At 40.1% G+C, this 8,996-nt stretch overlaps 1 non-coding gene across 1 annotated transcript; it reads left to right on the top strand.

Moving 5' to 3' along the window:
• Positions 1 to 8,301: 8,301 nt before the first annotated feature.
• On the top strand, positions 8,302 to 8,409 carry LOC130952539 (small nucleolar RNA R71). The gene has a single exon (XR_009074719.1). It is a non-coding gene; the product is annotated as a small nucleolar RNA R71 (small nucleolar RNA).
• The last annotated feature ends 587 nt before the right edge of the window (positions 8,410 to 8,996 follow it).

The raw sequence follows: 8,996 nt of genomic DNA, 5'->3' as shown, positions 1-8,996 counted from the left end.
GCGATGGGATCGCATGGAGGGTAGGTTGGTGAAGGCTGTGGGACAGCAGTGACTATTTTTAGTTAGAAATCCCTTAAGTTAGAATACCCTATTTATGGTTTATATATATTATGTTGTTAAGCTTGAATATTTGTTTTTTATGTGAAGTTCTATGATTGCCTTTGGCGTCCCGAAACCTTATATCTTACATATTAAGCACTGTTACCATATTGAGAACCTCCAGTTCTCATACCATATGTTGTTCGTTTTTCAGATGCAAGTCACAACCCACCTCGATGAGTTTGCAGATATAGTGACAGAGCGGAGGATCTTATGCACTCTTTTGTATTTTTATTATTTGTTGTAGTACTTTCTCTCACCTTTTTATTTTATAATTTATGGCCTTTGATGCTTTATTTGAGAGATAAGTTGTACAAGCTGTTTTAAACTTCCAAAACTCTTTTGTATTTCAATTTGACTAGCCGGCCTAAACTTCGCAGACTATGACTAGTCCTCTTTTTGGTAGATCATACTATATATATATATATATATATATATATATATATATATTGTTAATTTAATTATTACCTTGTGTATCCTAGAGCTATCTACAAGGTTTTATATATATCATGTCTTGTTTTGTCCATGCTTATGCTTTTAGTTATCTTGTGTGAATGCTTGGCGTTTCGTAATTCAATTTTATGCAACTTTGAGCTTTATTCCTTCATCGGACTTCTAGTTATATAAATTTTTGGATATATATTATATATTAGAAGCTTTAGGACTATCGTAGCACTTTGTTATCCTTTGCTTTACGACTAGAAGTAAGGCTTAGGGTTACGGGGTGTGACACCAAGCAGCTCCATATGATCCTAACCCATATCCACCATACCAACAACCGTATAAACCATACCTAGAACCACCCCCATTTCAACATCAATACTCCCAATAACTACCAATTTCACATATACCACCTCAATACTCTCACCAAGATGAATTACCTTCCTATTATAAAAACTTTCTCCCAAACAATGAACCCTCATCTCCACCTCAAACAATCATGAATAACACTCTCATTTCATTCCTCGAAGAGCAAAGGGAATGTTGTACCATTCTTCAAGAGCGACTTGAAGCTCAAAAGAGGCAAGTAGAATTCATGGATACCTTGACTAAGGTAGTAAGCAACTTAGCCTCACAACGCTTAAGCACTCAAAGCACTTCTATTGCCACATGTAGAGAATCAAATGAAAAGTAGACTATGAAAGAGAGATTAGAAACTAAAGTGGAGGATAAGGAGTGAGATTTTGTATTGGAACAAGTGGAGGAAGCCGAAATTGTTGAAGAAGAAGTGGTGGTTGAAGATTTAGGAGATGTTGAATGCTCATGAAAATCTAAAGTTGTAGAGCCTTCTTTTGAGAAGTTTGAAATTGATGTTGAGGAGGATAGTGCACAATATCCAAAGTGTAACACCCTACCACACAGAGTCTTATGCTTAAGTCATAAAACAGAGGTGGGGAGGTATTACGACCTCTAAAAATAAAATTTAGTACGTATAGTAGTGTAAAAATGTTCATAATTAGGGGCCTTTGAAGAAAAAGGGGTAAAATCAAAATCGATAAATCGAAAAACACAACTCTCCGATCGATAACGTAAACGGAACAGATATATGATAAGCTAACACGATAAGATATACAAGAGAGTGCCAAAAATAAAAATATCAAGACTCAGAACTCGGTTTGCAAAGATAACTAGTCCGAGCATAAAAGGTATACATAAATATATAAGGAACCTCCCAAAAGATAACCCAAAAGACAAAATACAGAACCTGTTTCTCCAAAACAGCCTTGACGGAGGCAGAAATTGACCGATTAAGAATTTAATGGAATAAATACGTTGTAAGTTGGTGCACGAAATTGTGATCATCAATGGCGCCATCAACATGGTACGCTCAATTGCAATCTCAACTCTTTATCACAACTTTGCACAACTAACCAGCAAGTGCACTGGGTCGTCCAAGTAATAAACCTTACGCGAGTAAGGGTCGATCCCACGGAGATTGTTGGTATGAAGCAAGCTATGGTCATCTTGTAAATCTCAGTCAGGCGGATTCAAATGGTTATGGAGGATTGATAATCAAAAGATAAATAAAACATAAAATAAAGATAGAGATACTTATGTAATTCATTGGTGAGAATTTCAGATAAGCATATGGAGATGCTTTGTTCCTTCCGTCTCTCTGCTTTCCTACTGTCTTTATCCAATCCTTCTTACTCCTTTCCATGGCAAGCTGTATGTTGGGCATCACCGTTGTCAATGGCTATAGTCCCGTCCTCTCAGTGAAAATGTTCAACGCGCTCTATCATAGCACGGCTATTCATCTGTCGGTTCTCGATCATGTCGGAATAGAATCCAGTGATTCTTTTGTGTCTGTCACTAACGCCCCACAATCGCGAGTTTGAAGCTCGTCATAGTCATTCAATCCCTGAATCCTACTCAGAATACCACAGACAAGGTTTAGACCTTTCGGATTCTCAAGAATGCCGCTATCAATTCTAGCTTATACCACGAAGATTCTGATTAAGGAATCCAAGAGATAAACATTCAAGCCTTATTTGCATGCAGAACGGAGGTGGTTGTCAGGCACGCGGTCATAAGTGAGAATGATGATGAGCGTCACATAATCATCACATTCATCATGTTCTTGGGTGAAAATGAATATCTTAGAACAAGAATAAGCTGAATTGAATAGAAGAACAATAGTAATTGCATTAATACTCGAGGTACAGCAGAGCTCCACACCTTAATCTATGGTGTGTAGAAACTCCACCGTTGAAAATACATAAGAACAAGGTCTAGGCATGGCCGAATGGCCAGCCCCCATGATCTAAGAACTAGACGTCCAAAGATATGATCTAAGATAGCATAGGACTGATCAAAGATAAAAATACAATAGCAAAAGGTCCTATTTATAGAGAACTAGTAGCTTAGGGTTTACAAAAATGAGTAAATGACGTAAAAATCTACTTCCGGGCCCACTTGGTGTGTGATTGGGCTGAGCATTAAAGCTTTCATGTGTAGAGACTTTTCTTGGAGTTAAACGCCAGCTTGTGTGCCAGTTTGGGCGTTTAACTCCAGCTTTTGTGCCAGTTCCGGCGTTAAACGCCGAGATTTCTTAAGCTGATTTGGAACGCCAGTTTGAACCATCAAATCTCGAGCAAAGTATGAACTATTATATATTGATGGAAAGCCCAAGATGTCTACTTTCCAACACAATTGAGAACGCGCTAATTGGGCTTCTGTAGCTCCAGAAAATCCACTTTGAGTGCAGGGAGGTTAGAATCCAACAGCATCTGCAGCCCTTTTCAGCCTCTGAATCAGATTTTTGCTCAGGTCCCTCAATTTCAGCCAGAAAATACCTGAAATTATAGAAAAACACACAAACTCATAGTAAAGTCCAGAAAAGTGAATTTTAAATAAAAACTAATAAAAATATAATAAAAACTAACTAAAACATACTAAAAATATACTAAAAACATTGCCAAAAAGCGTATAAATTATCCGCTCATCACAACACCAAACTTAAATTGTTGCTTGTCCCCAAGCAACTAAAAATCAAAATAGGAAAAAAAAGAAGAGAATATACAATGAATTCCAAAAACATCTATGAAGATCAGTATTAATTAGATGAGCGGGGCTTTTAGCTTTTTGCCTCTGAACAGTTTTGGCATCTCACTTTATCCTTTGAAGTTCAGAATGATTGGCTTCTATAGGAACTCAGAATCCGGATAGTGTTATTGATTCTCCTAGTTAAGTATGATGATTCTTGAACACAGCTACTTTATGAGTCTTGGCCGTGGCCCAAAGCACTCTGTCTTCCAGTATTACCACCGGATACATACATGCCACAGACACATAACTAGGTGAACCTTTTCAGATTGTGACTCAGCTTTGCTAGAGTCCCCAATTAGAGGTGTCCAGGGTTCTTAAGCACACTCTTTTTGCTTTGGATCACGAATTTAACCGCTCAGTCTCAAGTTTTCACTTGACACCTTCACGCCACAAGCACATGGTTAGGGACAGCTTGGTTTAGCCGCTTAGGCCAGGATGTTATTCCTGTAAGCCCTCCTATCCACTGATGCTCAAAGCCTTGGATCCTTTTTATTATCCTTGCCTTTTGGTTTAAAGGGCTATTGGCTTTCTGTTTGCTCTTCTTTTTTTTTTGAATTCACTGCTTTTTCTTGCTTCAAGAATCATTTTTTTTTATTTTTCATATCCTCAGTAACATGTCTCCTTTTTCATCATTCTTTCAAGAGCCAACAATTTTAACATTCATGAACAACAAATTCAAAAGACATATGCACTGTTCAAGCATACATTCAGAAATTAAAAGTATTGCCACCACATCAAAATAATTAATCTGTTATAAAATTCGAAATTCATGCAATTCTTCTCTTTTTCAATTAAGAACATTTTTCATTTAAGAAAGGTGATGGATTCATAGGACATTCATAACTTTAAGGCATAGACACTAAGACACTAATGATCATAAGACACAAACATAAGTAAAACATAAAGCATAATTTTCGAAAAACAGAAAAATAAAGAGCAAGGAGATTAAAGAAGGGGTCCACCTTAGTGATGGTGACTTGTTCTTCCTCTTGAAGATCTTATGGAGTGCTTGAGCTCCTCAATGTCTCTTCCTTACCTTTGTTGCTCCTATCTCATGATTCTTTGATCTTCTCTAATCTCATGGAGGAGGATGGAATGTTCTTGGTGCTCCACCCTTAGTTGTCCTATGTTGGAACTCAATTCTCCTAGGGAGGTGTTGATTTACTCCCAATAGTTTTGTGGAGGAAAGTGCATCCCTTGAGGCATCTCAGGGATTTCATGATGAGGAATTTCCTCATGTCCATGAGTGGGATCTCTTGTTTGCTCTATCCTCTTCTTAGTGATGGGCTTGTCCTCATCAATGAGGATGTCTCCCTCTATGTTAATTCCAACTAAATTACAAAGGTGACAAATGAGATGAGGGAAGGCTAACCTTGCCAAGGTAGAGGACTTGTCTGCCACCTTATAAAGTTCTTGGGATATAACCTCATGAACTTCTACTTCCTCTCTAATCATGATGCTATGAATCATGATAGCCCGGTCTATAGTAGCTTCGGACCGGTTGCTAGTGGAAATGATTGAGCGTTGGATAAACTCCAACCATCCCCTAGCCACGGGCTTGAGGTCATGCCTTCTCAGTTGAACCGGCTTCCCTCTTGAATCTCTCTTCCATTGAGCGCCCTCTTCACAAATGTCTATGAGGACTTGGTCCAACCTTTGATCAAAGTTGACCCTTCTAGTGTAGGGGTGTTCATCTCCTTGCATCATGGGCAAGTTGAATGCCAACCTTACATTTTCCGGACTAAAATCTAAGCATTTCTCCTGAACCATTGTAAGCCAGTTCTTTGGGTCCGGGTTCACACTTTGATCATGGTTCTTGGTGATCCATGCATTGGCATAGAACTCTTGAACCATTAAGATTCCTACTTGTTGAATAGGGTTGGTAAGAACTTCCCAACCTCTTCTTCGGATCTCATGTTGGATCTCCGGATATTCACTCTTTTTGAGTTTGAAAGGGACCTCGGGGATCACCTTCTTCATGGCCACAACTTCATAGAAGTGGTCTTGATGCACCCTTAAGATGAATCTCTCCATCTCCCATGACTCGGAGGTGGAAGCTTTTGCATTCCCTTTCCTCTTTCTAGAGGTTTCTCCGGCCTTAGGTGCCATAAATGGTTATGGAAAAACAAAAAGCAACGCTTTTACCACACCAAACTTAGAAGGTTTACTTGTCCTCGAGCAAAAGAGGAAAGAAAAGAGTAGAAAAAGAGGAAATAGAGGAGATAGAGGGGGAGAAGTAGTGTTTAGGTTGTGTGAAAATGAAGGAGTGAAGTAGGGTTTATATAGGGGTGGAGAGAGGGGTAGGGTTCGGCCATTATGGGTGGGTTTGGGAGGGAAAGTGGTTTGAATTTGGATGATGGGGTAGGTGGGGTTTTATGAAGGATGGATGTGAGTGGTGAAGAGAATGGTGTGATTTGATAGGTGAGGGGTTTTTTTTTTGGGGAAGAGGTATTGAGGTGATTGGTGAATGGGTGAAGAAGAGAGAGAGTGGTGGGGTAGGTGGGGATCCTGTGGGGTTCACAGATCCTGAGGTGTCAAGGATAGGTTATCCCTGCACTAAGTGGCGTGTAAAATACTCTTTCTGCCAATCCTAGCGTTAAACGCCGGGCTGCTGCCCTTTTCTGGCGTTTAACGCTAGCTTCTTGCCCATTCCTGGCGTTAAACGCCAGTCTGGTGCCCTTTTCTGGCGTTAAATGCCCAGAATGGTGCCAGACTAGGCGTTAAACGCCCATTATGCTGTCTTCACTGGCGTTTAAACGCCAGCAAGTTTTCCTCCAGGGTGTGCTATTTTTCTTTCTGTTTTTCATTCTGTTTTTGCTTTTTCAATTGATTTTGTGACTTCATATGATCATCAACCTACAGAAAACATAAAATAACAAAGGAAAATAGATAAATATAACATTGGGTTGCCTCCCAACAAGCGCTTCTTTAATGTCAGTAGCTTGACAGTGGCCCTCATGGAGCCTCACAGATGTTCAGAGTAATGTTGGAACCTCCCAACACCAAACTTAGAGTTTGAATGTGGGGGTTCAACACCAAACTTAGAATTTGGTTGTGGCCTCCCAACACCAAACTTAGAGTTTGACTGTGGGGGCTCTGTTTGACTCTGTTTTGAGAGAAGCTCTTCATGCTTCCTCTCCATGATTACAGAGGGATATCCTTGAGTTTTAAACACAAAGGATTCTTCATTCACTTGAATGATCAATTCTCCTCTGTCAACATCAATCATAGCCTTTGCTGTGGCTAGGAAGGGTCTGCCAAGGATGATGGATTCATCCATGCACTTCCCAGTCTCTAGGACTATGAAATTAGCAGGGATGTAATGGTCTTCAATCTTTACCAGAACATCCTCTACAAGTCCATAAGCTTGTTTTCTTGAATTGTCTGCCATCTCTAGTGAGATTCTTGCAGCTTGTACCTCAAAGATCCCTAGCTTCTCCATTACAGAGAGAGGCATGAGGTTTATGCTTGACCCTAGGTCACACAGAGCCTTCTCGAAGGTTATGGTGCCTAATGTACAAGGTATTGAGAACTTCCCAGGGTCCTGTCTCTTTTGAGGTAATCTCTGCCTAGTCAAGTCATCCAGTTCTTTGGTGAGCAAAGTGGGTTCATCCTCCCAAGTCTCATTACCAAATAACATGTCATTTAGCTTCATGATTGCTCCAAGGTACTTAGCAACTTGCTCTTCAATGACATCTTCGTCCTCTTCAGAGGAAGAATACTCATCAGAGCTCATGAATGGCAGAAGTAAATCCAATGAAATCTCTATGGTCTCAGTGTGAGCCTCAGATTTCCATGGTTCCTCATTAGGGAACTCATTGGAGGCCAGTGGACGTCCATTGAGGTCTTCCTCAGTGGCGATCACTGCCTCTTCCTTCTCTCCAAATTCGGCCATGTTGATGGCCTTACACTCTCCTTTTGGATTCTCTTCTGTATTGCTTGGAAGAGTACTAGGAGGGAGTTCAGTAACTTTCTTACTCAGCTGACCCACTTATGCCTCTAAGTTTCTAATGGAGGACCATGTTTCAGTCATGAAACTTTGAGTGGTTTTGATTAGATCAGAGACCATGGTTGCTAAGTCAGAGTGGCTCTGCTTAGAATTCTCTGTCTGTTGCTGAGAAGAAGATGGAAAAGGCTTGCCATTGCTAAACCTGTTTCTTCCACCATTATTGTTGTTGAAACCTTGTTGAGGTCTCTGTTGATCCTTCCATGAGAGATTTGGATGATTTCTACATGAAAGATTATAGGTGTTTCCATAGGGTTCTCCTATGTAATTCACCTCTTCCATTGATGGGTTCTCAGGATCATAAGCTTCTTCTTCAGATGAAGCGTCCTTAGTACTGCCTGGTGCAGCTTGCATTCCAAACAGAATTTGAGAAATCATATTGACTTGCTGAGTCAATATTTTATTCTGAGCCAATATGGAATTCAGAGTATCAATCTCAAGAACTCCTTTCTTCTGATTCGTCCCATTGTTCACAGGATTCCTTCAGAAGTGTACATGAATTGGTTATTTGCAACCATTTCAACGAGTTCTTGAGCTTCTGCAGGCGTCTTCTTCAGATGAAGAGATCCTCCAGCAGAGCTATCCAATGATATCTTAGACAGTTCAGACAGACCATCATAGAAGATACCTATGATGCTCCATTCAGAAAGCATGTCAGAAGGACACTTTCTGATCAATTGTTTGTATCTTTCCCAAGCTTCATAGAGGGATTCACCTTCCTTCTATCTGAAGGTTTAGACTTCCACTCTAAGCTTACTCAATTTTTGAGGTGGAAAGAACTTTGCCAAGAAGGCATTGACTAGCTTTTCTCAAGAGTTCAGGCTTTCTTTAGGTTGTGAGTCCAACCATATCCTAGCTCTATCTCTTACAGCAAAAGGGAATAGCATAAGTCTGTAGACCTCAGGGTCAACCCCATTGGTCTTGACAGTGTCACAGATTTGCAAAAATTTAGCTAAAAATTGATGAGGATATTCCAGTGGAAGTCTATGGAATTTGTAATTCTGTTGCATTAGAGAAACTAATTGAGGCTTAAGCTCAAAGTTGTTTGCTCCAATGGCAGGGATAGAGATGCTTCTCCCATAGAAGTCGGGAGTAGGTGCAGTATAGTCACCCAGCACCTTCCTTGCATTGTTGGCATTGTTGTTGTTTTCGGCTGCCATGTCTTCTTCTTGTTTGAAGATTTCTGTTAGGTCCTCTACAGAGAGTAGTGCTTTAGCTTCTCTTAGCTTCCACTTTAAGGTCCTTTCAGGTTCAGGGTCAGCCTCAACAAGAATGCTCTTGTCTTTGCTCCTGCTCATATGAAAGAGAAGAGAACAAGAAAATATAGAATCCTCTATGTCAC

The sequence above is a fragment of the Arachis stenosperma genome, chromosome 9, assembly GCF_014773155.1.
Source record: "Arachis stenosperma cultivar V10309 chromosome 9, arast.V10309.gnm1.PFL2, whole genome shotgun sequence".
Classification (NCBI taxonomy): Eukaryota; Viridiplantae; Streptophyta; class Magnoliopsida; order Fabales; family Fabaceae; genus Arachis; species Arachis stenosperma.
This window is presented reverse-complemented; position numbering and strand designations above follow the sequence as displayed.